General features: G+C 36.8%; 1 non-coding gene across 1 annotated transcript; it reads left to right on the top strand.

Moving 5' to 3' along the window:
* Positions 1–8,723: 8,723 nt before the first annotated feature.
* On the top strand, positions 8,724–8,806 carry trnal-cag (transfer RNA leucine (anticodon CAG)). The gene has a single exon. It is a non-coding gene; the product is annotated as a tRNA-Leu (tRNA).
* Positions 8,807–18,276: the final 9,470 nt, after the last annotated feature.

Below are 18,276 nucleotides of genomic sequence, written 5' to 3'. Positions count from 1 at the left end.
ACTTGCTCGCCCCATAGTGTATCTTGCTGATGCAGACCTTTTTGTGATCTGTTCAAAACAAAATAAAAAAACAATATAGTGTTTTAAACCCTTCTAATTCCTCCGTTTTTCTTTTGCCTACTCCTACTCTTCTTGCCCTCTCTGCGTTCTCTTGAAATTGTTTCTGTGTCAATAAAAGGAATTTGGGGGGGCTTTTGACAAATCCTGGAGTCTGGCTTGCTCTTCCTGCATTTTTTTGGGAATGGTTGAGTCGTGCTTCTTGTAAAGAGGATGTGGCGGAGGAGCAGTGTTTCCTGACTGATAAGGGAAAAGCTTCTCTCCGTCAGGATGTTTGGGCCTGGTTAGGCCCTGCATTAAAAGAGCCAGATTGAGAGAAGGGAACCCGCTGTTCAGAAGGCGGGAGGAAGGACTACCGGGCTGATTAACATCTTTACCTACTCGTCTTCCACCGTTTTTCATTGCGAGGTTTGTGACAACATGGCCTTTTGCATATTTAACACAAGCACATAGATACTTGTACTAAATCTGGCCATTTTAGGGACAATATCCAACCCAGATTTCATAGCTTTGTCACTTTGCTGCGAATGTGATCATACTGTGTGGAGTGACAACATTCATCATGTAGCAGTGTTTGCAGTTGGCTAGTGCTCTCATTTCTGTAAGGTTAGACCATTACCCCGCGTACCTCAGAGGGTTTTAAACTCTGCTGTGGGTCAGTTTGAGTGTTGTCAAATTCTGAATATGAGATTCAGGCAGAGACAGCCACAGGCATTTGTGTTTGTAAAAAATCAGTCTTTGACAAGCATCGGGCCCAAGAGCTGTCATTGTGTTAGCTAGGGGGTTGCAGTAGACTCCCTTGATGAAGAAAAAGTCCAATATCACAACAATCACAATCACATAACCTGAGGGTAGGACACGGTAACCCGGACAAGGACAAAAACTTAAGCATCAACTCTCCATCATCACATCAGACTCAGATTTAATTATAAGGTGCATTGATTAAGGATTAAAAGAAAGGGAAAACTAACGTCCTTTATCACTGTCTATTTCAGTGAATTGAAGTAAACGAAAAAGACAAGCTGTTTTATTAAAATATTTACCATATTTCAAATTATTACAATTTACTTAAACAGTACTGTTTTTAATTTAAAAATCATCATCATCATCATCATTATTATTATTATTATTATTATTATTATTATTATTAGTTGTCATCATCATCTGGTCTTTTAATACAGATCAAATAGTGATAAGAAAGTTAAAGAAGCAAAAACATTTACTCAGGAGTTTAAACACCAACTTACATGAGTGGACTTAATAAAATAAAACATAAAAATATTAACTTTTGGAATATTAGTTACTTTATAATGCCCCACATATTGAGACATTTGGAATCAAACTACTAGCTCAGTGTATGATCAGCCTAATTGCTCGAGCCAAAGATCATCAAAACACGTCTTCAGTGAGATTCCCAGGAGAGGTATATGGGCCTGTTTCAGGGCAATTTGTTCATCTTGAGAATATTACACTTTCGGGAAGTGAGGGCAAAACACTCAACTTGTCAAGCTCCGTTTTTTCCTAATTCAAAGTTGACTCATTGTCATATCAACCTGTAGACGGAGCTGGAAGCTGAAAGCCAGAGTCGGGCTTTAGTGCTGCTTCAGCAGCTATAAATCAGCAAGAATCCAAGGAGAGAGTAATGTGACAACAAGTAGTAGCACGACACTTCAGTGAACTGCAGAAACGTTAAAACTAGGAATTATTGCCATAGTCCCCGTTCCCCCATTACAATCACTACTAATTTGACAAAATGAATTCTTCACACATTTACAGATGATAGGGTTTACAATATTTGTGATTATGAGGATATAGGCTGAACAAACAAAAGAGGCTCTTCTTGTTATTTCTCTCTGATTGCTGCTTGGCTCAGCTCCATTCTCAGGTCAAGCCTGTGGAATGAGTCTGTCAGGTAGTCTGTTATGTTTCCTATTTCCTCCTCTGCCGTCATGTCACTTCCCTGGGCAAACAAACAAGACTGCTGGTCTAACACAACGCCAACGGTTCAAGTAGTAGCTTAGCATATGTTTGAGTCCTGTGTGTGTGTGTGTGCGGGCGTGGGCGTGTGTGTGTGTACACGACCTGCAGTCACCACAGCTGTGTAACGTATTAGCCATGTTGATGGGACAGAAGTGAGCGCTGACCACTGATCTTGTTCTCAGGAGGGACAGAGGAGGCTCACTGTCTGGTTGATGCAGAGTCCATTGTGTAGCCAGGGAGGGAGCGTCCAGTCACATCTTATTTGGAAGCAGGCTATTCCAACTATGTGACATTCTTAACGTAATAACTATAGGTCAAGAGGAAGTAGCTGAATCGAACTACGTGACTAAGGCATATGGCACTGATGGAGGCAGAGACTCCCCAAAAATAAATTTGGCCTGGTGTTTGAGTGATGTAACTTACAGCCTGTTCTTCTACCGGGGGAGGCATAATGTATTTTATTTTGATTTGATGTGCAAATAGAAGTGCATAATTGTGAAACAAAAACCCCCCAAAAAACCCAAAATTAGATTCAGGCCATTTTACTATAAATTTATCCGACCATCTGTCAATCCATATCCATCCACCCAACCATCCAACTGATTAATCTGATTAATCTGATCAGACTAATAGAGTTCAGTTGTGTTTAATTTAATCTCAGTGGAAATTAATGCTTTCTGTGAGGTCTGAGGAACATCAAGGATTGCGTGTGGCTGCAAAATACCTCTGTGTCACCCTGAAAACCACATTCTCAATATAAAACATTATGATCACAGTATCATGCTGTTGAATTTTTTACTTTCAGCAGGGGCAGGGAAGATTTTCAGAGTTGATGGAAAGATAAATGGAGTTAAATATCAAATAATTAAAGAAGACTGCAAAATATCAAGAAGTTCATCTTACAGCAGAAGAACAATCACTGATGTCCAGGCAGAGCTGCAACAGAATGGATATTATGAAAACATGACGTTGCGAAGCTGATGTAAAAATAATACTGATTACAATTAACCCATGATTTCCTCTCCACCTGTTTTTCCCCACTCCCCAGGCTTTCTGATCTTGGTGTCTAAGATATTTATCAGTTATTTGTATAAAGGACAGTGAAAGTCCTTCCAAAAGGTCAGATATTGGAATGCACAATTTAAAATCGTGGTGCCTGAAATATTCTAGTCTACCAATAGTAGCGACCATGAAGTCCTTTGTTATTGTTGTACAGACTGACATTGTAAAAATGTTGGGTATTCAGTTTAGGTAACATTGTATTCAAGTTAAAATAGCTTCTTCAAAGTCCAGAGGACTGGAGCAATAGTCCTCAAAACCTGTAGCAATAGTTAAAAGTTCACACACTCTCCATCCAATCTGACTAAGCATAAGATATTTCACAACGACATAAATAGGCAAAAAATTCACTTGTTAGATGCGTAAAACTTCAAGTTGCTTTTGAGGGAATTATCACAACAAAGCCATTTGGCATGCTAATCACGCTAAGTGCAGTGAACTTTGCACCAAATTAAACTACCCGGATAAACACCCTTCTATGTCTGCAAACACTAAATGCTGTTGGAGAGCATTTCCAGTAGGAGTGTGTTACAGCAGCATAATAACCTGTTTACAATTTGTACTTGGCCCTAAATGTGGCCAAAGGAGGAAAAGAAGGAAATCGCACACAGAGAAACACATTTCACAGCAAAGGGATTATGGGTGCAGCTATTCTTCATCTCATTGTGGCTCCAAACCAGGCGGAGTGTTTGGTGGCAGGCGCGTTAGTTGCCGGACGAAGAATGGACCAGACTCGTCGAGGGACAGGTGCCATGTGGCAGCGGATGTGCAGGGGACGCAGATGGGGACCCCTGGAAAACTTGGGGGACGGTGCAAGCGGCCAAGGGCCTCCCACCTCAACCTGCGCTGCGAATGCGGCAGCCGAACGAGATGCGGCACCTGTTCTGAGCAGATACAAGCGAGCAGCGAAAGCACAGAGCGAGGCCAGCACATGGCTGCCAATCCAGGAGAAGTAGAAGGCTAGATTTCTATTTAGCATTAAAGCTTTAGATGCAATTGGCAGAATGGCAGAAACACGTGCTGAGAAATGTACTTTAGCAGCTTTTAAACTGCTTTAAACCACACAACCTTTGTTGATGCATGTGTGCTGCATAGAAAAGTGCAGAACATGCCCTATTTGCACAGCCTGGCCTGCATTGCTCTCTCTCCACAGCATGTTGCGTTGGTCTATCGTGCGCATGCTGCAGCACTATGTGGTTGTTTTTGCGAGCTGCACATTCTCCCTGGGGCGGTGTAACTCTTCACCTCAATGTAGAGGAGGATGTTCCTATTGTGCTTCCTAATTGCAATGTGGTTGTTCCATTTAAGAGATAGCACATCCTTATGTGTTCCACGTGTGATCTCGGAGTGTGGGAATATTTGGAAGAGACATTCCGATACATGTTTTAATATGATTACCAACACATTTTATGAAGCAAAGCGTTCTTTATAGAACAGTCTGACTAAGAATAAAATTGTAAAGGACAGTTAAATTATTCGTATTTGGGTCATACTTTTAGAAGTTGTGAGTTAATTACGTGTTCAGTTATGAAAATACAAGTACATGGCTAAGCATTAAAGGAATTTGTAAAAGTTTGTTTATAATCTTAAGTCAGATTTTCAGGGTCAGCCTCCCATCTTTTGCACTGCAATGTGGCCACATAAGTCACACCGGCTCAGGGCTCGCAGGCGGAGTTTACGTAGCACGCATCCTGAAAAGCAGACGGTGTAATGATTTAGATGAGTGATGGTATAAGTTCAGCAGTGTGAGAGAGAGCCCCTTTTAACAGCTACTGTAGAGGATAGACAAAGCAAAGCAGTAGGCCACCTGATGACAGCTCGAGACATTGTGCCTCTAGTGTTTCAGCAAATATGATTCATAAAATAACTAGTGCCCTTGCAGTCGAGCCAAATATGCTTAGATTGGCCGAGTACCTTCACTCATTACTGCAAGCACATGATTAAATAATTTTTATGTTCATTTTTTTAAAGGTGATAGTATTTTTGTTTCAGATTCCGATTTGGAAATTATTATATAACAGTATAAAAATAGAATGAGGACGTTAGTCAGAGCCACTGAAATGCAGAAAAATGTCTCCTGTGACTTTTGCACTATTGCATAAATAAATTGCAATAACTCATTTAGAACTGAGTGGGAAATTATTTTATATAATATATAATATAATCTTTTGAATATGCATTGAATTATAGCTAACCTATAACCTCTCTGTTACTTGTACTTTAATTTTTTTGTTTGTTTATTTCTTAGTGCTATGAACAGATTAATTACTGTCAGATTGATAAGATATGGTAAAATGTACAATAAAACAAAACATTTTAATGAATCATAATTGCATATTCCCATGTTTAGCTTTATTTAGAAAAATGGTCTCTCCCTTTTGTCATTTTTGTTTATTTTGTGTTGCACCTAGTTTTAAACTGTGGTATCCATTGTGTCAGTAAAAAGTTAACCATAATTAAAGACTGATTAATTTATCTTACAAAAATATAACTATTGTTAATAAATGTATGGCAAAGAAAAGTGAGCATTTTGCTCGGAGCTTATGCACAGAATTGCAAGAAAACTATCTTCTTATATTCCTCTAAACAAATGTTTTTGTTTTAATCTAACAATTTTAGCATTTTATGTAAATACTTACTAAATTAAGTAGATCATAAAATAATTTATCACATCATTCATATGATCATATCATTGGATCAATGATCAGACATACAGTATATGACATACTGTATATCAGACATATACTTGCTATTTCTATCAAGTGTGTGAAACCTAAAATGTGTATTTATTAGGATTTCATTTATTTCACAAATTATTTCAAACATCTATGCAGAAGGTCAAATATAGTACTGAAATTCAGAATTTGGATGCATGGCACCTGAAATATAATATCCTAACAAGTAATATATCTAAATTGTCTTTTGCAATTGCAATAAACACTGATATTGCAATAATAACTGCAATTCACTAAATGGTACAAATTCAAACATGGATAAGTAATGCTCTCAAAAATAATTATCTTTAAAATTTGATTATTACTTTTCTTATTCCTTAGAAAAAGGCCACTAAACTTACAGTAATTTAATAACATGCATCCTGTCTTGGAAACATGTCTTAGACCGCTCTGAATGGGAGAAAGAGGTATATATTGTTTGATCAGCCAGTCGGGATCGAAGGCCTGATGTTTCTCAATCCAAAATTATTTCATACGCGTGTTTACAGTTTTTCATCCTTATAAAATCCACCTAATTTCAGAAATGTGGAATGGGTGTCTGTAAACCCTTTCAAAATTTCATCCTCCTTACCTGCATATGTTCTTAAAACAAGGTTCAAAGAGGCATCTGCAGTTCTACCAATTTAATTCAATTTCACTCAAAATTGTTCCTCCTCCTATTTACAAATATTTATTTAAATATTTTTAAATTTCCATAATGTCTTCATAATTACTCAGAGAACATTTTTCAGGAATTAAAACTTGGCATGGGTGTAAACGGTTTAGGTTGAGCTTTATACATATTCATGAATATTTGAAAAAAGGAACCGTTATAACCCTAAAAGCATTTTAAAAGGATCCCTGGAATTTAATTCTACCTTACTCATGGTATAAGAATATCTGTGTAAGATGACTGCTGAGTGATGCAAGTTCCTCCAGACATGAACAACAACCTTCATTTACTGCTGGTTAATCACAGATAAAGTACGTCAGTTATGACACACAGCATTTCCCGTGCCTTGATCTGAGCTGTTTACGCTCAGGGGTTCTCCATAAGACTCCTCCTGGGTGACCTTGGCAACAGTCAACCCTGGCATCATTTCCATTTCCTGCCACCCATTTCTCCAATCTTACGTTTTAGCTCTAATATTTGGGATGTTGTGAATGTCTGAGTGTGGAGGAATCCCTTCCTGCTGGATGTTCGGCCCTGTTTCCTTAAAGACTCGACATCAAAAACGAGACGCATGGAAATGACTCACATGGCAGTCCCAAGAGTTCAGATTCTTCAGCTAAAGTACCATGTTGACAGGTTCAAAACAGGATATGGGCTAGATAGGTCTATGTTTATTACAGATGGCAGGGTACTTAAAGAGCAGTGATAGCTGAAAGCTTAGATAAGCCAAAGTCACGTATCCCTCAGGGGCTTTTGAAGCCTGGAATTCCAAGTCACAGTTCAGATGTAAATTACAGTTTGATCATTTTTCACCAGGTTATTGAACCGATGTACGCTTAAATAACTGAATTTTTCAGCGTAACAACTGATATTATTGTTGTACCCAGAAAAATAGCTAATCAAAGAGATTGCTAAATTTTGCTCTACAAAATCTCATTGCATAATTCAGTGATACAGAATTGTCTTTGTGATTCTACAGTGCCTTTCAAGACTTTGAGAAAACACAATTTTTGCATGTGTTTTATTTAGATTTTTCAACAACAGCACAACATAAAGTACCACATAAATGTGGAAATGGAAAGTTACATTTTCCAAAAGGTTCATAATAAAGAAAATATGCAATATGTGGCCTTCTCATTTGATCAGTTCCCTTCAGAAGTCACCGAACTGCTCAAAAAAAGATCCCACTAGTAATTAAAAAAAGGCTATTTCCAATTATACTCAGTCCGAACTCACCATTCCCACAATAAAACATAGTGGCAGAAGCATCATGCTGGGGGGTTGGTCTTCTTCACTTAGGGCAGGAAAGACACTAACCCTTTCTCAGAGAGAGCTCAAACTACTTTGGAATGATAGATGGGTTGAAAATTTATCTCCAAATATGTTTAAATGTGGCTCTAAGTATTTTTACATTTTTAATATTTGTCTTTAAAATTATTTTTGAAAACGCAACTAGCCTTTTAATGTTATCAATACCTACCTTTTCACCAAAAGGTTAACTGGAACTGAAATTAAAGTAGAATAACATTAACACACTTTGAAGAGAAATATTTGAAACAATACGAATGTAAACTACAAGTATAAGAAATTGGTCAGATGTGCTTATTTCTAGTGTAGACACTTATTAGCTCCTCTCTCTTGACAAGAAATTCTTGTAATGGTACTTGTGGTTCAAGTTAGAAACTGATTCAATATAACAAGTACAATATTGTTTCTAAATCACACACTGAATTAAAGCTGAGTTGCTGTTGTCAAAAAAGAAGGTATGCGACTTAATAATTATCATAAGTTGCTAAATATATTTAACAAGCCTTCTGTGTTCTTCTCATTTTAATAGTATGCAATAAACTCTTTTCTCACTTCACGTGTCCAGCACCTAGTGGGCATTAAAGGTATAGCATCCAGGAAAAGGAAATGACAAGACTACTCAGCTGCAACTAACAATTTCCCTTCACATATTTCCGAGGAATCTTATTTGTGGATTCTTTTGCGAGACACAAATTTCGTCAAATCAGATATTGTCCAAGTTTTCAAACCTAGTAGCCTATCGATTTGTTTAGTTTTTTTATGTCTTATTTTAGCTTTAGGTACAGATCCTTGCAGGTGCTACAATTATTGCTGGAGTCATTTATACCATGAAGACGAATGCTTTCGTATACAGCCAATGAAAAAAATGAAAAAAGGTGACAGCGACCACTTTGTATACTTGATTATCCTTTGTCAACATTGTTGGGCAGCTTGTCAGGATGGCCGAGCGGTCTAAGGCGCTGCGTTCAGGTCGCAGTCTCCCCTGGAGGCGTGGGTTCGAATCCCACTTCTGACAACACAATTCTTTTCTTAATCAATGGTTTTTGATCACTTTGTACGTGTAGCTGCTTCATATATACACAGAAAATAAATTTATTTCATTGTCTCATAATACACTTAAGAATGTTTGACCTGTTTTTTTTTAGCTATTTGGGGGCAGCTATAGCTCAAGTAACATTGACCACATTTACTGCATTTTCAGTAGTAATTCAAAATTGTATTTAGTGTTCAATTTGGATTAAAAATTCTTAATGTGGTTTATTTTTAATTGCAATCATCTGAGTCATTTTCAGTTTCATAAATTAAATATTTTTGGGTACAACCGGATATTTGCTGTAGAACCTTTCAGTGGTAATTTTGCAGATTTTAGATGAACTATTTTAGATTATACTGGGTGTAACAGAAAATGCAATGTGAACAATATCAAATATTGTGCATTAAATATGCTGATATATGGTCATGGAACACAAACAAAGGGGATTAATAAATCCAACATGGACTGAGGCTCAACAGTGACTGGAAGGTAAAAAGGTGAGCTGAGCTAAAGCCTGTCTGGCCACACTGTCATAGATTGGATTGGTGTAGCTTTGTCACTGTAATTATTAAACCCTTCAAAACAAATGAAATTGCCTTGGGATGCACTTTCATTTGATTACACATTCTTGGTCAAATTCAGAAGATGACATCTCTGTTATGATGTTTAATTTAATCTAATTACATAATATTACAATATCGGACTGATGATGCAAGAGTGGTGTGTTTGCCTTGCTGGGACTCCGACTTAATGTACAAGGAGTCTTGCTGCACAGCGGGCTGCTCCTTAATTAGCCCTGATATTTAAACTAGAACCAGGAGGAGGGATTGCTAAGCTGGGGAGTCACTGCCCACGTGTGAACTCCAGGGCTGATAAGCTTTGTGGCGTCCTGCTGTGACTGTGATCTGAAATGCTTCCACACATCGGAGGGCAGACAACTGTCAGCACGAAAGATTACTCAGCATATTGAAGTTCCTCTTATAGGCTAATAGAAATCATTTTATTTAGTCGTTAATGGACTCAGACACTTTTTTTTCGACAAGTGTCAGAACAGTAGATATTTTTTCTATAAAGGCCTGACATCCAGTAAAAGTACAAGTCATGTTTGTCATAGTTAATTTGTTACATTCTGAGTTAACAGAAACTCATCAGTCATCTTATTGTAAAGAGTGACGGTGCCTTCCTCACAGCTAACACCATATCCTGCATTTCCTCTTGACTCAAAGGGACTAAAACTTGATGACTCAGCAGAGGGGGTCACTTTGTTTTTCCCAGGAAAACAAAGTGAATTAGAATTAACTCTGGGTGCACTAGTCAGAATTAACTGAGTAAAATCCCCCACCATTAACCAGTAATCTCCTTGGAAAACAACACAGATTGTATATACATTGGTTGGAGAATGGAGGCTTGTGTGATGAATCATTTCTCACAACAAGTGACATCATAAGCAACTGTTGACTGTAAGCAAGAGAAATATGTGACGTATTCTGCAGCATTTCCTTTCTCCTTGAAATGACTAACCAAAACTAAGTGTTTCCACTTTTAATATGACACATTGTGCTACTGAAAAACAATAACATCTGTTAGGAGAAAATATAACATTAAAAGTGATAACTTTAACTGTACACGCCATAAAATTGATACTTCACTGAAGCGTCTTTTAATTTAAGAATTTAATCTTCTTGAGTTCACAACTGCAGTCAATTTCAGATAAGCCAATTATTGATATCGTTCATCGTTAAGTTGATCTATGAGACAAAAAAAAAAAAATAGGCTTGACACAAAAATCACCAAAAGAACACCATACCCACAGTGACATAGCATCATGACAGCATTATGCTCTGGGCTTACTTTATGATGGAACTAGAGTGGATAAAATCATGAATAGTCCCCAAACTAAAATAATGCTGATTATAAGAACTTTTACTTTTCAGCATCACTGTCAGTCCAAACATGCATCCAGATCAGTAAGAGAAAGGCTTCTGCAGAAGAACATTTCAGAATAGCCAAATATCAGAAATGAATCAAACAAAATATCTGTGAGGTCACATGAAAAGAGTTATGGGGAAGATATTGTCAAAATCTTATAGATTTTGGGGGACATTTTGCAAGACTGGACCAATATTATCACGTCAATATGTGTCATGGTGATAGACTCCTAAAGGTAAATTACAGAAACTGAACCAATAGGTGTTTCGGCAAAGTTTCAGTTTGTATGTGCACAGCTCACAACCAGCTTGATGCAGCCTATTGTTTTTTTTATATTTTTTTCCTCTTCTTATAGATTTGTTTGTTAAGTTTTGACAGGTATATACACGAGTTGTGAAATAATTTATCATAGTTTCATACATCCCCCCAAAGCCCTGTTGTCATTTAAACAGGGCTATGTTGACATATTATATCCATGGATGTCAAGGGGAGACAGCTGAAATTCTTTCATTTAAAAAGCACAAGAAGGGAGCATCAAAAGAAACGAATCATTTGTCTTATTTTGCCTCCAATTTTTCCAATGAAGTAAGATTTCACCTAACCATATAGCGCTGCACGAGAAGGAATAAAAATACCACATCAATATCAATGGATAGCAAAAGGCAATTTAAACAATGTGATGTGATCAGAATTTTTTAAACAGCATATCAACAATTGCTCACTCTGTAAAGTAATAACCATTGTAGTTATATCATTCAATTTATTTAGTCATTCTGAAGTCTTGTTTATGTTTAGTTCACTGACAAATTACCCAAAAATGCTTCACTGGAGCAAATGATTTTCCATATAAATGTATGAAAAAGCCTTAAAAACTGCCCTCTTTCCCCTGTAACGTCTTTTGCTTCTTGGTTGTATAGCCAATAAGAGCAGAACTGATATTTGAATACAGTAATAGAATATAAAAGTTTATAATGAATGTTACAACACCCTAAGTGAAAATCATTTCAATATGACATAGACGGGGATTGTGAAAAAAGACATTTAGAGCATCCGGTATGCTGTTTTAAACGCATGTCAAAGCAGAAAACATTCATTTTTGTTTTAAAAAAAACAACATAGATATTTGCTTAGTCATTATGTGTTAGTGAGCATCCATCTTGATCCCTAAGCAAATGTTTAACTGTCTTTATGCAATGGTAAGGTCCAAGTCATGTGTCCAAAGCCTCAGCAGATTTCAGTTCAATCTCAGAGTGATTAGCAAGGCTTTTCAGTCTATCCTTAGTGTCCCTTGCATCTGATTAGCAGGCAGGCCAACGTCTGCAGGAAAGCTTTTGGACTGGTTTGCAGATGCTTGCAACACTCCTGGTGTTTCTTTAGGAACTTCCATCACACTTTCTACAGCTTTGGGACTATATTTCATTTTTGCCTTGTATAATTTACTGGATTATGGCTGTATGTAATGTAAGTATTCTTCTTATTAATATTCACCTTATTTTAGCTGAACTGCTCCATTGCTTTGATATTGCTATCAGTTTTTTTTTTCTTTGCAGGATGGTAGTTTAATTTTGCTGGTTAGAAATTTTTCCAGACCTTTTGACCAACACAAGACCTAAGATATATAACCCATTAATCAAGGAGTCCACAGCCTTGTATATTATTAAGTAAAGACAAAGGAAACTTTTACATTATTAATTCAGCGAATAGAAGAAGGCACTTTATTAGTTTTGCAACAGATAATTTACAAAAAAAATGTACTCTGCTCTTTTGTTTCTACCACCATTCAGAAATATGTAGATTTTTACGCATTTGAGGATTTGACTCCCATTAAATTCACAGACCAGGACAGTATTACCAAGGAATATTAATATTTATGTGGTAAAGATAATCCACTACTGTAGGTAATGATGTGGCATTGAAACATATGACAAAGTATATCCTGTGGACAAAAACAGGGCACATTTTATTTTTGATTTCTAAAATTCTGAATTAACAGAATAATAAGCCTTTTGTTCTAGATATATTTTAAATAAAATGCACGAGTTGCTTATAAATGTGAAAAATTCAAATAAAATGTTGAATGCATGATCTAAAGGCATTGTAGTAAATGACTTTTCCTGGCCATGTTTTTCCACAATGATTTTTTACTATAATAAAGCGTTGCTAATAGAAAAAAAAAAGAGGTTGACAGACACAGCAGTTCTTTATGAATGTCAGTCAAGCTTAGCCTATTTTACCACTTCCAAAATTTCTTGATTTCCATTTTATTGTTGACAAGAAGGCATTTCATTTCTTCAGAATTGTCCTCAACCCTCTAAGTACTGCCACAATAGGAATACATTGTGCTTAGTGATATTTTGACTATGGTTAGTAATCCCTGGATTTTTGTTGCAGGAGAATCTGGCAAACAGTCTATTTATGTCAGAGAAGGAGACAATCACCAAGGTAAAGTCCACTTTCACTGCTTGTACAGACGTAAGCGTGTTATTTAAAGTCATTCGGAGGATTTATTTGTGGCTTTATAGCTATTATCCGTGCCTTCATTTACCGTTTGATCTCCGCACCAGTCAGTACAATCCCTATGTAAGAACCATGTCCTTTGCATCCTGCTTAAAATGGGAACGATAATTGTAGATTACGACTATTTTTATCTGTCAGCGCTGCAAGCCAAGCCATTAAGGAGTCTGCTGTGCTTGAAAATTAACCAAAGTAGTCTGAGTCTGAGAGTTTACTTTATGATGTCATTATTATCATAGTGTACTGGTCTGGTAAATTTCTACTTTTCTGGTTGTCCACCAAGATTCTTAGTAGAGCAGTTGGCGATTTTTAACAAGAGCACCCAAAATGCTGCAAGTTTTCCCTCTCAATAGTCTTTGAAAACTTACAATTGTATCAAACTGATCCAGAAATGATCTTCCTGCGAGAACATTTCCGTACAGACCAGATATTTGGAAAAAAGAAGATAAATAAAAAGAAAAGTTGTGGCAGACTGTTGTTAAACTTATGAGATTGGTCATGGTACAATTTAAATAAGAAGGCTGTGTTAGTTTTTTTTTTTAATATATGTTAGACATAAAATGAGAAAATCATTTACAAATTTACATATTTGGACATGCTCGATTGCACTTTCTGGGTGCTTAATTTCCAGGAAGATTGTTATATTCAAAATTAATTTTCAACACATCTGCATCTACACCGTTGCCATATTCTACCTCCTTGGCATAAAATTCTGTGTGCATTAGTATTTTAGCTGAAATAATTGTGCCATTGTAACATTTTTAGTTAATATATCTCACCCCTTGCTGCCTTCGTAAGCATGTCTTCAAGTTTTTCATGACTTTCTCATCTTTCTTTTAGTGTTGGATTAAGGGGAGTCATGAAGAAAAGTTGCAGACTTCTCTAGGCTGCTTGTGAAAACCATGTCAAATATCCATCGGAGTTTATCCGACCACCTTCTCCTGCTCTTCTGACATCTCAGGCCCAATCATCAACGTCGCGATACGCCAAAATGTCCCGTCGCAAGTGCAACTTCCACTGCTTCAATGCAGTTGGAGGAGAAGGCTCCCACAAATCCTCTCACCCTTTAGATCATCACACCACCCGGCTACCAAAGATATCGCAGCATGGCATGGGGGACTATCATGAATTAGATCAGGAATGCTGTCTTTGCTCCGCATGTCGACACGCGCACACGTTAGACGATGTAGAGAACCAGCTGTTGCCTTTCTACCACGCACACCCACCATATTATCATCATCTCCCACACCAGTATGTTCTTAGTGGGCCAAGCAGACATGAAGAGACTCACTCAGCCTATGACTGTCACCTACATCACCAAAATAATAAAAAGATTGTGCTGGTGAAAAACAGCGACCCTTCATTTAGGAAGACCATAATATTGCATCGTAGGGGTCTGCGCAGCTTTGGTCTGTTCTTGGAAGAGGTTTCTGAACTCATGCAGTACCACATCAGGAAGCTGTACACTCAAGAGGGCTGTAAGGTAAGATGAACTAGATAGGGCGACTCCAAGTTAGTTTTACTCTTTGTTGTAGTTTTCTATTACTTTAATTTATTGTTGAAAGTTTTTTCTTTTATTTAATTTAGAAACAAAATGCTCAAATCAAATGATCATAGTTATGCTAGGAATATATTTTGCTTGCATTGTTTTGGTATCATAAAAATAAAAGAAAAAAATTATTTAATGTTACAACCATGTTTATGGGAAAGACTGAAAACTAGAGTGAAGCTAAGAGCTGCAGTGACAGAATAAGCACAGATCCAAATCCAAACTGCAGGCTAATCAGATCCACAGGTTAAGGCATGAGTGACGCAAGTCAATCATTATAATCCTACGTAACTTTTTATATTTTAAGGCTTAGTGAATATGTCAAAATATGCCATTAAGCAAAAAGGATAACATCTCAAATGAATTCAGATCAGTTTGAACACTTAAGATAACCTGAAATATTATCACATAACATCTTTCACTTACTTTAGGCAATGGATGAATATCTTATTATAGCTTACAGTAAATTACACAAGAACCATATTTTGATCCAGCTAAGTACTATTTTACTAGTACTAAAGAATATAGAAAGTAATTACACAATAAGCAGGTGTTTAATACTTCTAATTACATGAACAAAGGATTTTAAAAATCCCCCTGCTTATGAATTGACCCTGAAGTATAATTTGTGCTTTTAAGGAACATATTCAAAACAGCTCTTAATCTGGAGACAAAGCCTTTGTTAAATAGCAAATACTATCCTCCCCTGGTATGGGCATAATCCAATCCAGTTGACAGTGTTTACTTAAATTATGCTAGTAAATAAAATCTCATGCACAAGGAGAGAGGGTAGTTATCGGTGTGGCAAAATAGGCATAAGTGGCATTAATAACACCAGTGTCTTAAGAAGACATTGGTATTATTTATCACGTGAACTAAGTAGCTTTTATGAGTCAAGTGGGGTAGGGATTATTAGTGTGTGTGTATGAGGGAATGAAATGGGGATATTCCTTCACACAACCATTCAGATTGTGGATATCTCCCCAAAAGCCCATTAATCTTTGTCGAATCAGAGCTATTTTTGAGCGAGGAGAAACAGGTCAATGTTGAAACTTTGCTGCTTTGATACCAGAGGTGTTTCAGAAATGTGACTTCCAATTAATTATCTTCACCTGGGCTTTGTGTGACCACAGATGAAGCCATTCATCTACCTTCTCTGAGACTAGATTTAAAATTTGAAAGTGCAAAGTCATCAAAACCAAATACACATGAGCAAAATGAAAACAATTCAATATTTCAACCTGCTTGTTTTTTTTGTTTGTTTTTTGCCATTTCCCTGTTGCCAATATAAAACCTTGGCAGCAGTATTTAATGCTGAAAAGCGTACATGGAAAACTGGTGAAGTGCTATATGTGTGTTAGACATTGTACAGCTTCTACTTTCAAATATTAGATTGGTCAGTCAGTTTAAAAAACTATTAATCCAAAGTTGCACTCAGTTGAAATAAAAATAAATGTTACCAGAACCTATAAAAATATACTTATGTCTATTATAATTGCATATAATTGCATAATTATATCTATTATGCAATAAAATAACAAAGCAATACTTTTTAATGAAACAACACAATTCTAAGCCAGAATAAGGTTTTTGATTTGACGAATCATTTCTTAAGGAGAAGGTAACAGATGTAGTGACAGGAATCAAGCTAGATACCATTAAGTCAAAAATCACAATAATATATTAAAATCAATCTTAGTATGAACAGGAAGTCAGAACAGTTAAGGAAATATTGTGTGTATGAACACTAGTTTTCTAATTTCTGTTAAAAGGCATCTGAGAGCATTCTTTACGATATATCAGATCTACAACTCCTTAAAAGGCATTAGAATAAGTCAATTGTGATAAAAGCATCACAAGTTATTTTAGAAAATAAGCATTCAGCTTCATTATTAAAATTTACTAACCTGCAAAACTAGACATTTGTTATCAAAATATAAAAGATGTGTTGAAAATTTGAGTTTTCAAAGCTAATTTTAGGTATTAAGTAAAAGGTCTAAGAATATTGTTAACATTTTAAATACAACCTAATTGCACATATGCAACTTCTGTGTGGGTTTTATGTCTTTATTACAGTTCATTAAATTTTCTAATAATTTGGGGGTCTTATTCTCATGATCAAATAGATTGTGATATCATCTGGAAACAAGTGGAATAGCATCTTAAATTTACTAAACACACCTCAGGGGCAGCATGTACAATAAGGAGCTCCTAATTTAATTGGTGGATTGGTGTTGTCTGTTGAGTTTAAAATGAAACAATGCTTTTCTCTTGCAGATTGACAGCGTACAGAGCCTTCTGCAGTGCCCAGGTGTTCTCGTTTGTGTGGGACGGGAGCCTTCTCACCCATTAGTCATGGAGGATTTTGAGAAAACATCAAGCTGTAAACTTCCAAAGCTAAGTGGGAAGTCATGTCCCACAGAACGCACTGACAGAAATGAAAGTAAGTGAAACAATTTTGTTTGTTCACAGAATAATCTTTTGACCCAATAGGAGTTAAGTTAAAGGTCGAAGAATTGTCTTCATTGCCAGACACATTTTCATTTTATTATCTGTTAGATTCTATGCCATCAAAAGCAAGCAATTCTCTGACTTTTGGTAAATGACCACAGATGCAAAAGAGGACTAATTATTTTATTTGCTTCTTCCCTACTGCTGTTTGATTAATTAAGGACTCACCACAAAGACAAGTATCATTCTCCCAAAGCTGGGAGATGACAAGAGAGCCACCAAGCACTCAGTATCATCTGACAAATCTGTACCAGATGGAAGAGACTCTCCGGACTTCATTAATTCCTGCCCACCTAGTGGCAACAGTGTGAGAGAAGATGACATAGAAAAACGGGTTCGTGTTAATAAAGATGGAAGTTTATCCATGGAGATGAAAGTGTGCTTCAGACTACCAAATGACGAAATGTTACACTGGTCTACAACAGTAAAAAAGACAGCAGGGAGAACCCATGACCACATCAAAGCCCACAACGACCCTAATCTAGCACAAATTAGCGATATGAACTGTTCAGAATCAGAAATCATGTCTGCTGATGAGGCTTATTTCACGCAGCGCTATCAGGGGCACAAGGAGAAACCTCACTGTCCTTACAGCTGCAGCCACTGCCAGGGTCATGAGACATGGAAAAATTTACCAGGGGCACATGGTGCAAGACGGTGTAGTCATACTTCTAGTTCAAGTGCATCCTCACGTACAGTGGTTTCTAGAAAGACAGTGATTGAAAAACAAACCATGTCGAGATCAAGTGAAGAGCTTGCAGACCAAGTGGTGGAGACATGTATTATGGAAAGTATTGAGGCAGCTGAAATGGTGGAGTTTTGCACCAGAGGGAGAGGGAGGGAGACGTGTTCACCAAAGTGCAATGTGAAACTATCCACTGTGGAAAATGGTGAGACCACTGGTTTATATAAGTTTCCAAAGAACATTGATCTCAAAACTGCTCAAGAA

Source organism: Xiphophorus couchianus, chromosome 15 (assembly GCF_001444195.1).
Source record: "Xiphophorus couchianus chromosome 15, X_couchianus-1.0, whole genome shotgun sequence".
Classification (NCBI taxonomy): Eukaryota; Metazoa; Chordata; class Actinopteri; order Cyprinodontiformes; family Poeciliidae; genus Xiphophorus; species Xiphophorus couchianus.
The sequence above is the reverse complement of the archived record's forward strand: the minus strand, read 5'-3'. Positions and strand labels throughout refer to the sequence as shown.